Source organism: Pleurodeles waltl, chromosome 3_1, assembly GCF_031143425.1.
Source record: "Pleurodeles waltl isolate 20211129_DDA chromosome 3_1, aPleWal1.hap1.20221129, whole genome shotgun sequence".
Taxonomy (NCBI): Eukaryota; Metazoa; Chordata; class Amphibia; order Caudata; family Salamandridae; genus Pleurodeles; species Pleurodeles waltl.
Genome location: NC_090440.1, coordinates 622,782,647 through 622,803,348, shown reverse-complemented (window position 1 = coordinate 622,803,348; position 20,702 = coordinate 622,782,647). Strand labels below are relative to the sequence as shown.

Below are 20,702 nucleotides of genomic sequence, written 5' to 3'. Positions count from 1 at the left end.
GAGGTTCATTCTAGTGGAAATGACTCTGTGGGACCCTTTAGTTAGCGGGCCATCATAATGCTCATCAATGATGGCTTCAAGGATGCATTGAACATACGCATTGACATTCTTTCCTTCTGTGCCTTTAGACACACCTTGAATGCAGAGGTTGCATCAACGTCATATGTTTCCCAGATCCTCTTGCATTTCCTTTATGATGATCATTTGGTCATTAAACTGTAATCAGTGGGCTCTTCAGTGTTCTAGGTCGAGATTTCTCACATCTTGGGTACATTCAAGTGTGGTAATGTGCCCACTAAGGTCTGTCATTTTTTTCCCCACTTCTTTACGACTCTGGCGCAGGTCTGCCTGGACCCTAGTGATTTTGAATTATATATCTTGGAAGAACTGAATCATGAAAGATTTTGTCACTGCTTCGACTTGCCCAGTTTCCAGAGTCTCATGACCCTTGGAATCTGCTTCATGTTATCTAGTTTGGATGTGACAAGGTTCTGAAAATTTTATTAGAGTTCTGTTGAGCCAAGTCCCTGATTAGCCCATCATGCTGGTTTATAGATTCAGCCATTGTGTACCTAGGATGTTAGCTCTGCTTAATGTAATGCTCCAATGCCTGGACAGGGTCAACGTTTGCCTCCCCACTAGAATCATTAATAATGTTTTCTGGGTGTGGCACACTAGATATCCTCAGAGTATGCAGGTGAGTAGCACCATTGGCCCCTGGAGGTGCACTTTCCACATCACCTACATGAAGTGTCGAGGGCTGCCAACAATCTAGGCACTTGGTCATCCCTTGACACTTCTTATACCTATGTGGGGAATGTCTAAAATTGGCTTCTGTGAAGTTCCAGATGCCCTCTTGCACACAAGAAGCTCAGGGTCTATAGCGTGTATTTCAGAAGACGGTCAATCCAAGTGCCTCCCCGCATGCAGCCCTTAGTGTCAGGCTAATGGGGCCCCTTCTGCAGGGCCAGACGTCTGTCAGGTTTCTGGTTTACATGGTGTATGAGAGAGCATTCCAGGCTTCCCCCAGTGTCTTATATCGCTGTAATCTCACAGGTTCATATTGGGGGGGTTGTTATCACCAATTCATATGGGCTGCTTGATCAAGGGATAAGTTGGCAGCTAAGAAAGAGTAAAGAAGACACAGTATGATACAAAGCTCTGTCTGTAAGGCAAAGTGTCTTATTTTAATACATTACTGAACCAGAAACCAATGGTGTGATGCCACTGCTGTGCCTAAGCTATCTCTTTGTTTCAACGTGAGCAATTGCGTTTTCAGTGTACCGTAGCTTGAGAACTGGACCTTAGAAAAACCCAGATGGTCAATATTACATTAGCCCCAGTAGAACGTAACATATTCAATCACAATACAATCGTAATATAAAGGAAAATTGAAAGCGTCCTCTCAGAATTCACAGTTAAAAGAATAATATAACCTGAGCAACCATGGTCTATGGAGAGTTTATTTTGACCCCTTTTCACAACAGGGACAAAAACTAGTGTTCCCAAACGGTTATGGACCATAAATATGTAATGTAAAGTTAAAATAAACGTGGGGTCCATTCATTTATAAGACTGTACAAGTACGGAAGGAGATCGACAATTTTGCATGAGCATATTTTTTGGCATTCACAAAACAGCTATAGCATGTCTAAAAAACACATCTGGTGCTTGTTACCAAGTTCAAGGGCACCTGTCATGGGACTTTTTAAGGCTCAGTATTCACCTTATGCAGAATTGTACATAGCAAACAATTCAGTTTAAAGTGAAGGACAGCCAAATATTCAAAAGCACCATTGTTTCTGTTTTTTAGTGAGAAAGAAGTTTGCTCTCTGGAGAATTTCCTTCCACCAGACCCGCAACAATCCTGGAGTTGACCAGCTCCCCTTTCATTTTGGAAAGGTTGTTACCGCCAGCTAGTGCATGCAAAAGGGGGGCGTCTATTGAAAACATGCATAAACTCTCATAGATTTTTGGGGCGTGGCCAACATGGCGATTGGAGCGGCAGCATAATCTGCAGCTCCGCTCCCGGCCCTTACAATTATCCTGTGGACAGCGCCCCTAGATCTCACTGAGTCGGGCACCGTTCTCCTTCCACCCGGGACCCCCAAGAGAAGCTGCGGATTTGTTCCCGGCACAGCTGTTGTCCACCGACGCGAGCGGCAGCTGGCGCAGAGGTGAGCCGGGACCCGCGACTGAGGTGGGCACCGATAGGGGCAGGAGCCCAACATCGCAAAAAACAGAAGCACCAGTGCGCTAAGCCCCACTCCTGTGAGAACGCAAGTAAGGAGCCTAGGGACAGGAGGATCGACCTGCTTGATTCCCGGCACTCACGTGGGACCAATGCCGGCCGACGGGGCACAGCCCATAAATCTTCGGTGGCACGAATCGAGCCACGGGCCTACAAAGAGGCCTGGTTCCTGCCCCAAACGGAGAGAACCAGGACGACCGAGGCCCCGAAACTACACCGCTGTAGTCACCCCATAACCTCCCGCCAACACAAGAGAATCTCTTGCATGTAACCGCCTCTTACCAGACACAGCGGCCCTGCTGATCTGCGACCCAGCCAGTCCATTCTCCCGTGGCCTCCTGGTGCCCTGGCTGGCCGGCGGGCCCGGCGTAGATTGGGGTGTTGGGACCAAGGACCCCCGTTGCGGACCCGGGTGCTATATCCGCGCTGTGCTAGACCCACAAAACCGGGCTGAGCACCGCTACCCATACCACGTTACGCAGGGAGGTGAACTGGACCCTGCCCCTGGCGCGACGGCGGAGAGTCAGGTATGGGGTCAAAACGTCACAAGAGGTCCTGAGCTGGCCTGGTCTGTACGTCAATGCAAATTTCTCGCCTCACATCACGACTGGCAAACGACAACCCCGGAGTCCACCGGGCATACCGATTGTGCTTGCACCCCGATGTGGGCCTGCGCCTAGCATCCATCGACATAAGATAGAAAAACAACCTGTATAGCACCATAGCTCTCTAGATGTGTCGATTAGCCTAAGTCACATCCGACCGGGCACACGTCACCTTAAGCCTCCTACTGCTGCAGACACCAAATGGGCAAGCCCAAAACCCCACGTGCACCCCCGGGGACCATGGAATCAAATGCCCACCCTCCTGGTGACCATGCCGTGTTGCACCAAGCACTGCAGAAAATGGAACTCACTTTACACACCCATACAGCACAATTTGAAAAGATATTACAAGCCATCCTGGATACCAAGACTGCCTTGGAAGCCAAAATAGGATCTGTTGCAGCAGAAGTCAGCATATTACGGGCAGACCAGCATGCACTGTCAGATCGTGTGACAGAACTGGAAAAGGACACGCAACCCTTCCCCCGACAGTGAAGGAACTACAAACACAAAGGAATCACCTGGAAGCTGAAGTGGACGACCTAAAGCACAGAGCTGAGGATGCAGAGGGAAGGCCACGGCACAATAACATCTGACTAGTGGAGTTCCCATAACGAGTCGAAGGCCCCAGCACAAAACTATTTATAGAACAATGGCTCACCGAGACGATACTAAAAGACAAAATTCCGAAGTTCTTCTCAATAGAGCGTGCCCACAGGGTCCCAGGCAGACCCCCTCCAGCTGGAGCACAACCTCACCCTCTGATAGCAAGGCTCCTCTATTACTGGGACAGAGACCTTATCCTGCAGTTATTCCGCAAAACAGGTCCTATACACTTTGAAAATGCAGCAATCACAGCCTACCCAGACTTCACTACGGAAGTGCAGAGGAAACAAAGCTCTTTCTACCGTGTTAAGGAACGCCTCCGCGAGCATAACATCAAGTATGCGCTGATGTATCCGTCCAGGCTCCACGTGCAAGATGACTCTAGAGTCTTTTTCTTCGCTACACCAGAAGATGCCTGAACCTGGTTGCATGCCAAGGGCCTGGCCGGCTCGACAGACGTTGATAACCCCGAGGAAATATGGTCTCCCCCTAAGGCAAGACGCAGGCAACGCAAAAAAAAGGCACTAAACCCACACCCAAGCAATCTTTGGTGGAGCGCTCCCTCCTACTGCAGGCCACATCTCGATTCGTGAATGTATCACCAACAACTCTGTCCAGTCACACAGATGGCGAATTAGACCAAGACGCACACTCAGATTCCATTGACTCCCCCTGGGGCCCATGCCTTACTCCGTGCACAGCCGACGATATATGAAAAACACTTAGTGCCCGGCCACTCGTGAGCCCTGAGAGGTGACCAGCCCGCAGCATCAAGGGTTGACTCATACAGACATCCAGGAGTCGACTGGACGGAACTGAAGACGTACGATACTTCACACCACAGTAGATCATGTAACCGTGGTCCTGGGCGGCGGACCAAGTGACAGTTGCATTAAGGGCCAGGAACCTCGACGACTAGTTTCCATCAACCCTATGCACGCCCCGCTCCATATGGACCATTCATTCAAGATGGCAATCGGCGGAACTCTATCCGCCCTGACACAACCAAAGTTAATGTTTTATAGTGTAATTAGTTCTTTTATCACTCAATGGGCTTCCCCCTTGTCGTTCACATGGACATATTCTTTCAGTACTGCACGTCACATTTGCTTCACTAGTAATAGCATGATCAACAGAATCCGAGGCATAAATAGGTCGTTACCGGGTGGCAGTGGGCATATCCCCAACATGTACACGGCGAGGATTATGTTTGACCCTTGATTAGTTAAACCTGGAACCTCACATGACCTCCCAAGTTCAACAACATATCCCAAGATACAATGTGCTCACATGGAATATAAGGGTAATGGCATCATTGAGCAAGCGTCAGCGTGTACACACTTATCTTAGGAGACACCAGATACATCTAGCCATGCTGCAAGAGACACACTTCTCAATTGCTACACTAGAAAGCACACGCGTAAAATGGAAAGGGCAATTATATGGAACCACATCCTCCTCATTCGCTCGCGGAGTGGCAATCTGGATAGCCCCGGGAGTCCTATTTGTCATGGCTCGCACGCGGATTGATCCCAATGGTAGATATGTGGTCCTGGAGGGTGACCTTGACGGCTCGCCCTTAGCGCTGGTAGCGCTATACGCCCCTAACATCAACCAACGTGACTTTTTAGGAACACTAACAACCGGAAACCTCAATGACCCGGGCAGATAGCATATGGGGCGGCGACTTTAACTGCGTCCTAGACACCCACAAGGATCGCTCCTTTCCCCCACTCGACACCGCCCCGATCAACCGCGCCTCACATGACCTGGCAACTTGGGTTTCCAAAAATGTCCTGAGGACGTCTGGAGATTCGGACACCCCCCACATTGCGAATACTCCTACTATTCCTCAGTGCACAGTCTACACACCAGGATAGATATGCTCATTGCATCAGCAGCAGTAATCCAGACGATACGCTTATCAGAGTATCTAGCCCGCACCATTTCAGACCATAGTCCGTTATACTTAATTTTAGAATGGGGCCGCAAACACACACGCATACCAACATGGTGCCTGCAGACAGAGGTGCTTCCAGATCCCCCCTCCCACGCAGAATTGGCCAAGTGCTTGTCTAACTATTTCTCCTTGAATAATAACACAACAACATCACACGCAACCGAATTGGACGCCCATAAAGCTGTGCTACGCGGTCATTGTCTTGCAGCCTCAGTGGGACTAAGGCATACACTAACCAAAGAATTGCAAGAGCTAGAGACTAAGATGAGTAAGGCAGAAGTTGCAGTCTTCAGAAATTAGAGTCCGATGGAGGAACTGAAATCACTAAGGATCAGCCACAGAGAGGCAGATGTCAGGCTGTGTAAACACGATTACAGACATTTTACGGCATGTCAACACGCAGAGGGAGGAGGATCAGGACGATTATTGGCATGGCTGATTCGACAGCCATCGCAATCCTCACCTATAGGCGCGATCCGACTGCACTCAGGTAATATTATTAACACTCAGGTGGAAATTAACGAGGCCTTTTATACATACTATGGCTCCTTATATTCACCCCCTCCCCCATCAACTGAACAGCAAATGGCTGAACTTCTGTCAAAAATCCCCCAAAACTGACAACTAACCAAAAACGCAGACGCACTGGAGGGCCCTATTACCATAGACGAAGTACGCCTAGCGCTGTTACAGATGGCACGCAGCAAAACACCTGGCTCAGACGGCCTGCCAGTAGAGTACTTTAACTCCCAAGCAACCCACCTCTTGCAACCACTCCTAGAGGTGTTTAACGAAGCGCACACCAGGGTGCAACTACCAGATTCCATGTGCGAGGCCCTGATAGCGGTGTTCCCGAAGCCAGGCCGAGACCCCCTGGATCAGATCATGTAGACCACTCTCCCTACTAAATTCGGACTGCAAGCTTCTTGGGAAAATCCTAACAAACAGACTGCTCCCCTACCTACCAAGTCTGACACACACTAATCTATCAGGATTTATCCCAGGGAGAAGCACCTTCTTAAATATCAGAAGACTAATCCGCATAATGCACAATGACATAGGGGGAGAAGCGGTGGCATTATCCTTAGATATAGAAAAAACATTCGACATCCTGAGTTGGGACTTTCCTATGCACACACGCATAGCGCTGGGTTTCGGCAAAGGCTTCATTAGATGGATTAAACCCACAGCTCGCGTCTAAACAGGACAAGTTATCTCCGAATCATTCCCAATAGGCAGAGGCACTAGGCATGGGTGCCCGCTATCCACCTTACTGTTTGCAATAGCCATGGAACCACTAGCGATTAAGCTCCGCAGCTGCGACCAAATATGGGGCATCCCAGAATCAAACACACACCATATTATATCCCTATATGCGGACAATGCCCTAATATATCTGCACAATTATACCATCTGCATGGCTGGGGTAATGACAATATTGGACACCTTTGCAATCGCCTCTGGCCTACGAATTAACTGGTCCAAGACAAGCATTTTTCCTCTTACTCCCATAGCAACTGAATTGCACGTGGCACTACCAAAATACCAACTACCATGGTCTCATTCCACCTTTAAATATTTAGGTATACAAAAATATCACTCCAAACCAGACCTCAGGGAAGCAAACTTTGACAGAGTTCTTAGATCTGTCCGCGGCTCACTACCGTTCTGGAGCTCGCTCCCTCTATCCCCTATGGGCTGGGTAGCCATAGTCAAAATGCTCATCCTCCCAATGCTCATCCTCCTGAGATTCCTATATTATTTCACCACACTCCCGATATTCCTACCACGATCGTTCTTTCACTCACTGCACTCCTTGCTGACTGATCTGCTCTGGGGCAAAACAGGCGCAGAGTAGCATTATCTACAACACAATACCCACAGGACGTGGGTGGACTGGGCATGCCAAATTTCGAGCTACACTACGCAGCTGCTCAACTGCAATGGCCAACCATGTGGCTTAACGAGCCCCTCCCAGAAGAAAGCAAAGCATTGTGAGTACACATGGCACCACTTCCGATCCTAACCTCGCTATTGGCTAGCCCCCATTGCCACAGAAAAAGACCATATTGCTGGATGTAGCCAGATCTTGCTGGCTGAGATACGTCCAAGGCAAGGCCTCCACACCCCCTTATTCCCCCTTGCTGCTACTGACACAACTCCCGGGAGCCCAAAAACTCTCACTACACCACGATGCACGCGACATGAGACTATTAAACGCAGGAGACTGTTATTCAAGCTCCACACTGCGCACCTTTGAGGAGCTAGTGAACGCTGGGGCTACTCACGCCAGGGCCTTTCTGACATACGGTGCTGTCAAATGCCTACTCAACAACTTATGGGGGTTCGGCAACGCTGAACCACTGGAATCTCAGCTGGTCACCGCAATCCTCACTATAGGCAATACAAAAGGCATCATAACAAAACTATACAACCTGTTCCTAGCAGTAGCTTGCTCTGACTTATCACATGCTAAGACCCATTGGGACGCCGCCCTCCCCTCACCATTACCCCAGAAAACATGGTCTGCAGCACTCTCTATGATCAAGAATGTATCCCGCAACACTAGACTGCGCTACACCCAGTTCAATTACATTCATCACTCCCATCTATCCCCGGCCCGCATTAAAAAAATATATCTGAACTCAAATCCAGTATGCCCTAGATGCGCTATCCCTGCAGCAGACTTTTATCACATGGTTTGGATCTGCCATCCAGTGAATACGGCCTGGCAAAGCATCACCGATACCACAGCTGACATTGCCGCTCACACCCTAGCATCCACGCCGGAATCTTGCTTACTAGGCATACGCCGGCGCAACAAAGGTGACAAACACCTCCATAAATTTATAGATCTTGCCTTTGTAGTTTACAAGCGCTTGATTGCCATGCATTGGAAGGCCTCACACGCCCGTCACACGCTGCCTGGCTCCGAGACCTACATATCCGCTCGCAGGCAGAGGCCCAGACACTGTGGCAGCTACAACACAGGGAACTGATCCAAGGCGGCGCTGAAATCTGGGATAATTTTGTGGTTAGCATCAAAGCCAGAGATGATACATATCCCCCCTGAACATTGGGGAACCCGTAGGTTACGGTCCCTGTCAAATCTCCACACTGCATACCCTCCCCGGGGACCTCCATAAATAACCCAGACACCATCACGTTCGCCAGATGCGCAACAACAATAAGCTAAATAAGCATCCCCCAACAGCGGTCCCCTGTGTTGCCACAACGCCACCACCACTCCCAGCGCTGCGCTCACTCCTGCCTCGTCCACCCCCCCCCCACAGACCATAGACACAATAGAAGTGCCACTCCCACTCTTCAGGCAAGTACTGCCCAAACCACACCACATGCCTGTTAACCTACTCCTGGAACACAAATGTGATGTTAATTATAAGTTGTTCTGTTATATGTTGCATTACAGTATGTCAAAATACAAACCACATTGTACAAGGTTATATATGCGTGTAAACAGAATGCAAAATCTTAATGGAGTAATGTACTGCTGCTTATTTATCATGCTTAATAAACAGATTAAAAAAAAACACTCTCATAGATTTTGAGACAAAGCCAGATGAACTGCATCGGCCTGACCTGGCCTTGAGCCAAAATCTACCACCCAGCAAAAACAGGCGCAAGCGAGTTTGCATACAATGCGTATGCATTACTTACTGTGTGATTCACGTGAAAGAACACATCTGATGCAGTTTGTCCTTCCGCGGTAGTTACTGACTAGGAAATGTTACCACTGAGTGTCTCACAGGGACAAGTCCTACATGCATCACTGTTGGCTTGAATTTGTGCCATAGTACAAGGCTTTGTGTCAGTGGCATCACAAAACCTGCTCTATTATCTGATAATGAAAAAAATAAAAGGCTGGGTGAAAAGATGAGTGACAATGGATCACCCAGTTTGGTGAAACACAGGAAAGCCGGGATTGAACCTAAGTTTTCTGATTCCACATTGAGAGGGGTGGATAGTTCAGAAAAAAAGAAAATCTAAGGTGTGTAGTTTGAAGGTAAACGGGAGGATGGAGGGGATCCAGGATGTGGCAGTGAATCTGGAAGAGACAGAGGCTAGTGTGGGATAGGCAGAGATAGAGTTGAGAGAATAAGAGTGATAGAGTTGGAGGCAGTACTTAAATTGTACTGACGATTATCATTGGGCATCACCTGCCTTTATTTCAGGGGTCCGCAAAACTCTTTGCACGCGTGTGAGCCCCTGCTGAAGGCTCTCCTTTCCTGAAAAGCACTGGAGCATTGTATAAAAGCTATAATGGATCCATTCTACCTCCCTATTGGATTACTGTGCAAAATAAAAACGCTGGATCACGAACATGTGAAAAGCAGCTCGGGCTGGTGAATGTTGAATGAAACGGATATTGACGGAATGAACGTTTGATGTGTGGTAGGAGATGTAGAGCGACACCTAAACCTGTGCTACATTCATGGGTGTCAATTCACCAAAATTCCAGGAGTAGCGGAAGTGACTTCATAAACCCTTTGACCTTAATGATGTCACAGGAAGTGATGTCACATTACCTTAACCCTCATGACATCAAAATAATTGCACTCACTCTTACCCTAACTCACTCATTCTCACTCTTACTCACTCTTACTCTGACCTACCTACCTGCACATTCTCACTCACACACGTTCACACACACACTATCCCACATAGTAACATACATGCTCACACATACACACTCTCACCTGAACTGCCTTTCATCTACATGCACACATATAAAATACACTGAAAAGTATTTAATTTCACTCACCAAAGATGCCAGTGGAGGCTGTGTTTCAGATCCTGATGTTCCTCCTTTTTACTACATTAATGGTGAATGATAGATTATTAAACCCTATTAATGTAACAAAAAATGAGCAGAAAAGGAGGCTGGAGCCTGCCGCTGTTAATGTGAGCTACCCCTGTGCTCTTGGCACCAATGTTGCCACTCCTGAGGCCAGGGGTCACAATGGCTGTGCCAGGGGGCAAAATGCAAGTCAAAGTCAGAGTTGCGACCCCTGGTAACCTCTACATAATGCCCATGACTACATTGCCCATAATATATTAAAGCAACATACGGGCGTCGATGGTAGTCAGGCCAGCCTGAAAGGTATTTATCCTTGTAGACAGATGCTTTCTGTGGTTTATAAAAGGCTCTGGGAGAAAGCACCTGCTGAATAAGTATTCTGTGATCCCAAGTAGACTCATCTATTTAGAATACGGCCAAAACACTGGCAGGCTACACAGTGGGGCTCCATGTGCTACAAATAAACAAATAAACGTGCCCCTCCAGCATGGACTCAGAATGCCAGGGAACGGCCACGATTGACGAGCAAGGAAAACTAAACACACGCCATCCTTCCCCCAGTGGCTGCAGAGCCGATCACTTCCTGACCAGCTCCCTTCAGAGTCCCGCTGGAGGGGGCAGTAATCACACGTCATATTAAAAGCAATGGAAAGTATGACACATCAGCAAAGACTGCAAACTAGAAGTCCCTGGCTTTCAACGGAGCCCCTCACACCCAATAAAAGACAGGCGGGCTGCCAAAGGCACACCATAGCCGCTCCCTTGCACTTAATCTGGCCCTCTCTGTCCTCTGTTTGGACCATAAACGGGGATTGACTTCTTAAGGGCATAACATTCCACTGCAAAGCTAGCAGCTACATTCATTATTAGAACTGTGCAAAATTCCAATGCTTCAACCAAAAATGTCATGCTATTTTTTCCAAATGTCTAACAATGCTGGCATTTTCACTCTGCAAAGAGTAAAGCGTTCTCCCAGACTCGAGCTCCGTTTCCTGCACAATAGAGCAGGTGGCTCGGCTGATGCACACATACACTCACGCTGATCAAATGCACGTGTGCGCTTTAAACGGTTCTAAAGCTGCTTCTAGAGTGAGTAGCTCATCCAGTGCATGTTGTTGAGCCTCCAGGGGCATGCAGTTATGATAGAAAAACAAACCGTAAAGTGAACAAACTATACATCAATGAGTGAAATCATAGAACTGAAAGTGGTGTAAAAAAAAGTAAACTCCGAAAACTCGCACAGGTTACCCCCAGGAGGCCCCCCCCAACCAAAGGTTTTTGTAGAGCCGTGATGAATCCAAAGCTACGAACGAGCTGGATGGTGGCGACATATTTGCCAGAGTTAAATAGTGACACTACTGCGTACAGATATTTACTGGGTGCAGCAAGTGCCTCCTATAAAAAAAAAAAGGTTGTAACGTACAGAATTTGGGGCCATGTTACTTAAGTCCCCTTTAGCGCAACAGGTGGGTGCACCCGCTTTTTGTGCCCCAGGGCACTTTGTTATAACAGAGGGGGCCGCAGACACTTTTCCAACCCTTTCTGCAATACTGGTGACTCTGGGGCCATATTATGGACGTGGGTGCAAAGGCAAACAAGCCGTGAGGAAGCACACCTACAGTCAGTGTCAGTGCGCCCCCTGAGGGAAACCCTGTGGAGGAACAAAGGGTGTGCCCATGGACCCCCCTCTAGACATCCCCCTGCTTGCAGGTGCAGTTACTCACTGCACCTGCCTGCAAGGGTATCTCTGTCCCCTCTCTGAAGTGCAGGTAGGTGCCACCTGCACAGCGTAGCATGGAACTTATTATTAACCTGTTCACTGCTAGGTCTCCACCCCCCTCCTCCACTCCAAGTGCAGAGCCACTTTTTGGCTTTTTGGGGTAGTTCACGCTTAGTCCCCCCATAACTTTTTGTCCACTTAAGGTATCCATGCCAAAATTGTATCTTTTTTTCCAGCATCCTGGGGATTCTAAAGTTACCCAGAGTTTGTGAATTCCCCTGGAGGGGACTGAGAAAATGGGCAAAATATAGCTAAACGTTGAGGAAAAAAGTGCTGCAGAACAAAGCATCTGTTATTTTCCCTGCAAACAGCATCAACAAAGGGTTTGTGGTGCAAGAATCACTATCTTCCCAGCTTTCAAGAACAGACAAACTTGATTTAAAAAAAACACAGGTTTGGCATTTTACTGGAACTTAGCCCATTTTCCCTATTTATTTGTGCTTTCAGCCTTCTTCCAGTTAGTGTTATAAATGGGTATAAAACTACTGGTGGATCCCAGAAATCTATACATTTCTGGAAAGTAGACAATATTCTGAATTCAGCAAGGGGTCATTTCTGTAGATCCATCAAGGTTTTCTTATGGAAAGTAACAGTTGAAATAAAATAAAAATGAAATTGAGTTGAAAAACAGCTGTTTGTGTCTATCTTATAATCTGTAACTTCTAACTAAGGAAGATTTTCAAAAGCAATATACCGATACGGCCACTGGACTCTTCTGGTTGCGGGGATAAATAGGACTTTTAGGTTCACCAAAAACCCTAGGTACCCAAAGCCAATAATTGAGCTGCACCTCGCAATGGTTTTTCATTGTATAGCAGGTATACTGAAATTGATTTGGTAAAATATAAAGAGTGAAAAATATGTATCAAGAAAACCTATGTATTTCCGAAACGGACACCAGAAGTGGAGTTTAGAAGCAGTGTTTTTTGCACATATCTGAATTTGTGGTACCCATACAAGCATGTGAATTAGAGGGCATTTCTCAAAATGACTTATTTCTAAGGCAGAACTCCTGGAGTTGTACACTGCAAAATTCTGTAGAGTTGCATAAAAACTAAGTGAGTTTCCGTGGAGCTCCACTCACCCCTAGATAAGTAAATCCCTTGGGTATGCATGTCCAGAGCGTGAGGAAACACGCACACATCTTCCCACTGCCCTCTGAAATGACACAACTTTTATCCCTGTGAGAGCAAAGTGTTGTTTTAATAAGAAGCCTGTATACTCCTCAGCAGTCAGCACACACTAAGCAATGTCACCTTTAGACCCTGCGCATAATGCCACTAGACCTATTCATGCAGAACAAGATGCACCACACACCACCTTAGCCTTCTATTTCAGCAGGCGTGCAAGCGGAAACACAGGGCAGTTGAAGTATCAGTCCCTGAATCCAGGTTTGTGCAGTCTGGCAATTTCAGGCAGGTGGGGGTGCACTGCTGAGCACAGAGTTCAAAATACACAAGTGGAGGGGGCTGGGTCTGCCTACAAGAGCTCAATAGTTACCTTCTTAGCAAGCCCTGTTTGCTGCCAAGCCACTGTGAGTACAAGTACACTGTTGTCAAAGGAGTCCTGTGATGTCACAGAAGGGATACTGGGTCTTCTTCACCATGCCACCAGGAGGTGGTGCTCAGAACCTTGCACTCCTCATGGATATGTTCAGGGGCGGCTCCTCCACTATGGTGAAGGAATGTCACCCCCCCCCCCCACCAGCAGCAGCAACTGCAAACCTTTTACAACAAAAGGATAATAAACCATGTTTGTTATTCTTTCATTATGAAAGGGCAGGGCCATGGGGGATGACGGAGCCAAGGGGAGTGCACTGTGCACTCACCTCAGTGCGCATGTGTGTTTGGCCAGACATCTCGGGCAGGCCAAACACACATGCGCACTGTGCTCTCTTCAGCCCGGCACTGGGTTGCTGGCTTAGGAGAGCAGGCCAGGCTCCCAGTCTGCCTGGGAGCTCCCAGCAAATCCTAATGCTGCTCTGAGCAGCATCAGGATTGGCCGCTGGGGAGGCTGCGAGCCTGTGTCTAGAGTGACGAGGGAAAGAGGAGCGGTGCAGCGGCACAGAGTGTTTTATTAAATGGTCCTCTCCCCAACTCCCAGCACCCCCCCCCCCTTCACGCACCGCACCCACCTCTCCCCTTCAGAGAGCAGTAAGCCGGGACTGGATATGTTATCTTTTCTCCATGGCATGACAGCCTCTGGGCGGTACGACCTGCTGCTGACAGGAGACGAGCATCTGCCTTCTCCTGACTTCACAGGAAGGTGCGTCTTGCCCCAGCATACCGGCACAACAACATACATACCAACCACAAACAGACCACCACCTTACAGACAGCCTTATCCAATGTTCGAATCTCTCTCTCGCAGGCAGGTGTGCAAGGTTAGAGGGCTTTCTTTCCATGATTCGGATTCAAACAATCCCTAAAACACCTTCAAAGGAAGCCCTGCTTGGCAGTTAAGTGCTGCTTAAAACAAAACCAGGAATAGGGGTGGCGCACATGTCAGAAGACATAATGTAATACAGGACTACAAGTGCCAGAATGAAACATGGCTGAGCAACTCTCTCCTAGGCATCAGCCTGATATCTTCACAACAGAGAGCAGTGCACACTGCTCACAAACAGCTCATTTAGCAGTAGCATGCCATTACCATGCCATTGTACAAAAGCCAACCTTTCTGACAGAAAATAAAGACTGCACAGCAGCCTTTTTTTTTTTTTTAGCAATGGCACTCATTTCCAGCGTTTGGCAAAACAAGTAACTATTGTGTACAACATGCCTCTTAAACAGGTGAAATGAAAGATGCCTTACAAACTATTTGTTTTGTTGTTTCAAAACATCTGCCAAAGAAAGATGTAGAAGTTTTCTCTGCCTCCTGAGACCTGAGGTTATATTGGAACAGCAGTAACAATACAGGGGAAAACATTCTGATGCATACTTCCATCCTCATGTCCTACCATGGACTGGTTAACTATTTTTGAGGTCCTGGCTCGCAGATGCCAAAGGGTACCTGTCTCAGCTCAGGAAATACCATGTGTCTGAACACTAGGCTGTTTGTTCATGAAAGACCCGCACTACTACCAGCTCTCTCATGTCTGGAAAAAAACGACATAGTTCCTAATTCACTGAGCTTGTCACTAAGCTTTACATAGTCTGCCTGCACTGCTTGAGTGTCACTGAGAAGGAATCTTCGGAGTAGAAAAGCCTCATGTGAGGTGCCAGGGAGCTCTACATCGCCAGACAGAAACTATGGCACAGATGCGTCCCCCGGGGGACTCTGGAATGCCCACAACTACAGCCAACTTGTTTGGAGCCGCATGCTACAGCCACCCTCCACCCTGCTGGTGCCCACATATTTGGGCACTTCCGGGTCGCATAACCACCAATCCAGCGGTACAACATACTCTAAAGAATTGACTGGGTATGGAGACCACTAAGGTGTAAGAGGACCTCTGACTGGAGTACTATACATCAGCCAATCATAGTGAGCCACCCATAATTTATAAAGTGGTTCTAAAGTCTACATTTATCTTTTAACAGCCCTGCTCCTAAGGTTTGCAGTGCCACCCAGTTTTGAGCAGTCTGGGATAGCTGTATGTGGTGAATTATTCACAGAATGGGTGGAGACAGCTTGTCTTGACGTGTGGGTGGTAAACTCTGCCATGCGGCAGTCAGTGAAGTTCTTGCCCCTAATTCCGCACTCCAAGCAGAGCGCAGTGTGGCAAAACTCCGTGAACTCTGCCAGCGGAGTGGAGTTTACTGCCTACCTCTACTTCTTTCATTCACACTGTCTTACATTTGGAAGGCACAAATGCAGAGAAGGACAGTTGGTAATAACACTTGTTCTATTATTCTGTGTTACGCCAAGTCTCCCAATATAAATGGTACCTCACTTGCATGGGGAGACCTAGTGCCCACAACAGGAAACATCCCAAAACGCAATATGGACACATCAAATTTTTCCACGAAAAAATTACCCTTTGTATGCAATGTGTCTAGATATGATTTTGGGCCCTAGCTCAGCTGGCACTAAGAGAAACCTAGGAAACCTGCACATTTTTGCAAAATAGACACCCAGGTGACTCTTGGAAGTTCAGGAAGGTATGGCTTGTGTGGATCCCCAAAGTTTCTTATCCAGAATTTCTTGGAAACCTCAAAGTTAGCTGAAAAATCACCTTTTCCTCATATTTTTGTGTGGACTCACTGTGTCAGCAGAAATTTCCTACCACCCAGCGTTCCCCTCTGTCTCCCGATAAAAATTATATCTCACTTGCATAGATGGGCCTAGCCACAGAGAAGGACCTGCCACAGAGCAGGGCCAAAAATGTGTAGAAATTGAGGGAGTCTCAAAGAAGGTCCAAAAGGGCAGTTTTTTCATATGTTTTTAGGCTGACTCTGCTTTGGGCACCCACACAAGTGGGGTAGAACTTTTATCAGTATAGATGGGGCAATGTTAGGTGGCAGAAATTTTGTGGATTCCTGCGGATTCCAGAAGTTTCCTTCACAGAAATGTTGGGGAAGATGTGTGATTTCAGGTAAAGAGGGAGGTGTGCAGGGCATTGTGGGTCAGAAAATGGTGTGGGTTGCATGTAAAGCACACCATCCTGGACCCCCAAGATGTTTAGTTTTAAAAAAATGCCTGGGTCTGGCAGGTTTTCCAGGTGGCAGCCTTCCCAAGTCCAAAAAGTGCAGCCGCTCACTACTGCAAATTGTGCAATATTGGGAGTTAGCCAAGCCCTCTTGGTCCATATGTAAAATGAAAACGTAAAAGAGTTTGAGGTTCTCTTGCTTGGGGGGAGAGGACGGGCAGACAGACTGTTGCCCCCTTCAGTTGGGGAGGCATAACTATCCCCATGGTGGTAGGCATCCCCACCCCTTTCTTGTTTTTTAATGTTTCCCTGGTGTCCAGTGGGCTTTCTGCCTCCCATCAGCCACCCCCCGGGGGTAGGGCTGAAAGACTGTGCCTATCATTTTTTGAAGAAGGGATGGTGGACCGGCAATGCCCATTCTTGATGAATAAAGCAATCCCTGGAGCCTAGTGGGCTTTCTGCACCCGAGGGGAGCAGATCAGGGGCTATTGACCTCAACTGCCCCCCAGGGGGAGCAGAACGACTTGCCATCTGATGTTCTGTACTTGGGTACTTGACATGGATTCTACTGTCCCAGCAGAGGTATGGAAAAAAGCTACCTAAAACCACCCCTGAACTGCAGTGCCCAACCGTATTCACTGCTTAGAATTGGGGCACTGCCAAAATAAGAAGTGATCTCTTGCAGGCATGGTGGGATTCCCTGTGTTTGGGAGCATGTTTGCTCAAAAAAGGGGCTTGGTTTGGAATTTCTCATCACTTTCAAACATGAGTAGTTTGAATGCAATACTTTTTAGTAGAGTAATCCTTCTCTAAAATATTCTTCACATTACCTTTTTTTAAAGTGGCTACATCAAATAAGTAAAATAAAACAAAGGTCAAACCTAGACCAGTCAGGTGCATATAAGCAGATGTCCATTTCAATTCAAAAGGCGTGTAAAACAATCCTGAGACAGGTAAAGTGACATGGCAGTGCATGAGCAGATGCCGACTTCTCGTTCGTCGTAGGGTAATAATACTTTCAACAAAGCCACTCTCGTATGCTCTGTGGGTCACTTGTGTAGCCCTCTATAGCACTAAGTTCACCACACGGTGTGGGGGGAGGACAAGGACCTGTAGAACATGGGATTTGAGATGAGCAGATCTAACTTATGAGTAGTATCCATATCAATTCATCATACTTGTTACAGATTGTTCTGCCATCGAAATCAGAGTGGGGAGGAAAATGTCCAAACTGGTCTACTATTTCTTATTAGAGGTGACCTCTGATGTCACCGTAACCTGTCGTCTGCTGCTATGTAGCAAAGAACCAGTGCTCAACTCTCCTTAGCACTACAGTCTTCGGCCTTGTACCTGTTTATGATGTAATAACTTCTCACATGATGCACAATGCGCTTATTATGAAGTTTATCTCACGACCATCTTAAAACGCGCGGTATTCTGTGGCTCCGAGTTTGTTTGTTGTACTAATACACTTTAGAATCTTGCAAGCGATTTCCACAAATAATAAGCAATTGGGGGGAATATTAGTTTCATTTGCCTTTAATTTCCTGCTTTTAGCATTTTGATATTGTTTTTATAACCTTAATATTTAGTAATAGTTTTCCCTTCTAAAGAGGTAAAGGACTTTAGGGTGGAGTATTTCATCACTTTTCTGTCACTGACATATTCACTTTTGACACCTTCTTTTTGTCAAGGGGCCTCCACATTCCCTTGCGAGCAGGTCTGTGTTTCATATACTAGTTTGCCAAACTTAGACAGCAGCCATATAAATCCTCCTTCCTGTTTAAGTTATGGACCTTAAACAAGCAGAAAACATCAGGTTGTAGTCTTTGTGGACATAGGTAGCCTGAGTCAACCTGCAAAGCAAATGTACTGTAGAATAGGATGATAGGTTGCAACTAGAAGGTAAAGGCATCAGGTCAATGCGCGAGGGCGGTGTAACTTAATTGGAGCAATACAAAGTGGGGAAATGAGATAGAAGTGGTTTACATGGGTTTTGGGGCTCAAAAGATATATACACTGGAATTCGTGCCTTTAGATTACAAAAGCAGCTGGTTTATAGTACCTGTAATTTGGTGCAGGTATCACCCTTGTGCCACAACCATATATTTTCAACATCTACATATCCTGACGTTTCTGTCGCTGGTTGCCAGACTTCCACCACCGTGACTGGATGACCAAAATAATGTATTCAACATGATATATGTCATAGTTTTCTAAATCATTTTCCAAAAGCACAAAAATGCCTTCCAGCCTACCACATAAATGTGAGGACATTGAACTTTTCACCCACACTTTAATATTTGCAAGACATTCTGGGTAAGGCCAATAGTGGGATCCACACAAGCCACACCACTGTAGACCCTACTTGAGTCCCTTGTTTTCAAATATGTCTGGGCTTGGTAGGTTACCCTGGATGTCAGTTGATCCATAGCCCATACCTCAGATACTCATAGCCCAAAAGTCAACGTAATTCCAAACTTTTTACTTGAGCTTTCCACTGCTGCTTTTGTGGGCCTTTCCTTCCCCAGGTACCCTACATGTGCGTGTTGATATTCAGCTCGCTCACACATGTGAGGAAGCATTATAATCAAGAAACGTACGAAAACGTGTGATAGTATACGTTGGAGGCTATTCTCTATTAAATTGCTCCACATTTTTGCTTACTGTTCTAAGTCAGCATCCACAAAACATTATTTTTTTTTAACAAACAGCCCAGAATTGCTAGATCTTATGGGTAATCTGCAATTGGCAGTGGGACAAATGACTTCTTCCACTAAACTCAGATTCATACGTGCATGTCAAAATTGCATAGCTGTCATTTACCCTCAAATACATTAACAAGTGATGCATAGTCAATAAACAGTGAAAAAACTTTGTGGACCACAGCTCAATGGTTGGCTCTGTGCATATAGAGTTTCTGAACAAATTACAGACTATATATACCTCTGTGATTGTATGCGTCTGATGGATGTAATGGCACACATTATTTTTGTGAATCAGTCTTCAGTGCAAAAAGTTACAGATAAGTTTGTTCTGTACTTCTGTTTTTCCCTCTCATGGGAAACCCTGGCAACGGTAATCAAAGAACGTTTTACTTAATTCATTTTTTCAGATATGTATAGATTTCTGGTATCTCACATGTTTTTCCTTTCTGTGTTCCCCTTAAATTGCAAGTAACTATAAAGCACCAAAACCTAAATATTTGTGGTCATTTAGGATTTGACGCAGCGGAGAATCTCTGTAAAATAGAAGTTCAGTTGGGGAAGTACCAGATTTGAACCAACAGAGCCTCACATGACTCTGTTGGCTCTTAATTTGTGACCGGCAGCTCGCCCGTCATAAATGCACCAGGACACACATCTGGTCACGTGCTTTATTTTGGGCAGGATGAAGTCACTTGATTTACCGCCCAGTTCTAAAAATCGAGGCATGTTGGTCCTGGGCAGTGAAATCATTGTTGGTCTCGACGTGCAAGGAGAAAAGTCCCTAAACCTCAGAGTTATTAGTATTTTATTTTCGAGAAACAAATCCTCACTTGGACAAGGTTGCTCTTGGAAAATAATATAGCTTAACGAGAAGATGAAAGAAACATGGTCTTCCTTCAGTGTGACAGCCGTACCAGTGGCTGCATTGAAGGATTTAGAAATTATCACCAGGTGTCTGGGGATTTCCGAATACACTTGACAGTCCTTTGCCAATGGAACAGAGGTCATGGCCTCTGATGAACTGGTAGGCCACTGCCTGGGACTAAATAACCCTCTCTGTCTGTTTCTTATTATAAGGAAAAAATAGGCTTGTTGCTGGGGCACTGTCATACAGCTCCTTCTTCTAACAATGCTTCTCATGGAAAGGTAAGCACCGTGAGAGAAAGGATTTTGAGAGGAATGGTTTTTGTTTCGGTGCCTTAGCAAGATTCCACAATATTTCACTGTGTGATATGCCCCATATCATGCTCCATGGGTAAGAAAAAACCCCAATTACTTCTGGTTCCTTTCTGGGGTATAGACACACACTGCTCCTTCCTTTCACAATGATTTCGTTTTGGACAGGAGAGTATTGTGGAACGAAGGAGCAATCCACACAAATA

The 20,702-nt window shown here is 46.6% G+C and overlaps 1 protein-coding gene across 7 annotated transcripts in view; it reads right to left on the bottom strand.

The window, feature by feature from the left end:
- TSPAN4 (tetraspanin 4) overlaps positions 1-20,702 on the bottom strand; it is a 2,368,794-nt gene that overhangs the window by 1,827,610 nt on the left and 520,482 nt on the right. Inside the window, exon 1 of one of the 7 annotated variants that reach the window (XM_069223126.1) lies at positions 10,206-10,222. The exons of the other annotated variants lie outside the window; for them this stretch is intronic. The gene's annotated coding sequence lies outside the window, so the exon portion shown is untranslated. Of the gene's footprint in view, positions 1-10,205; positions 10,223-20,702 lie in introns of those variants that run through there. 7 annotated transcript variants of the gene reach the window in all.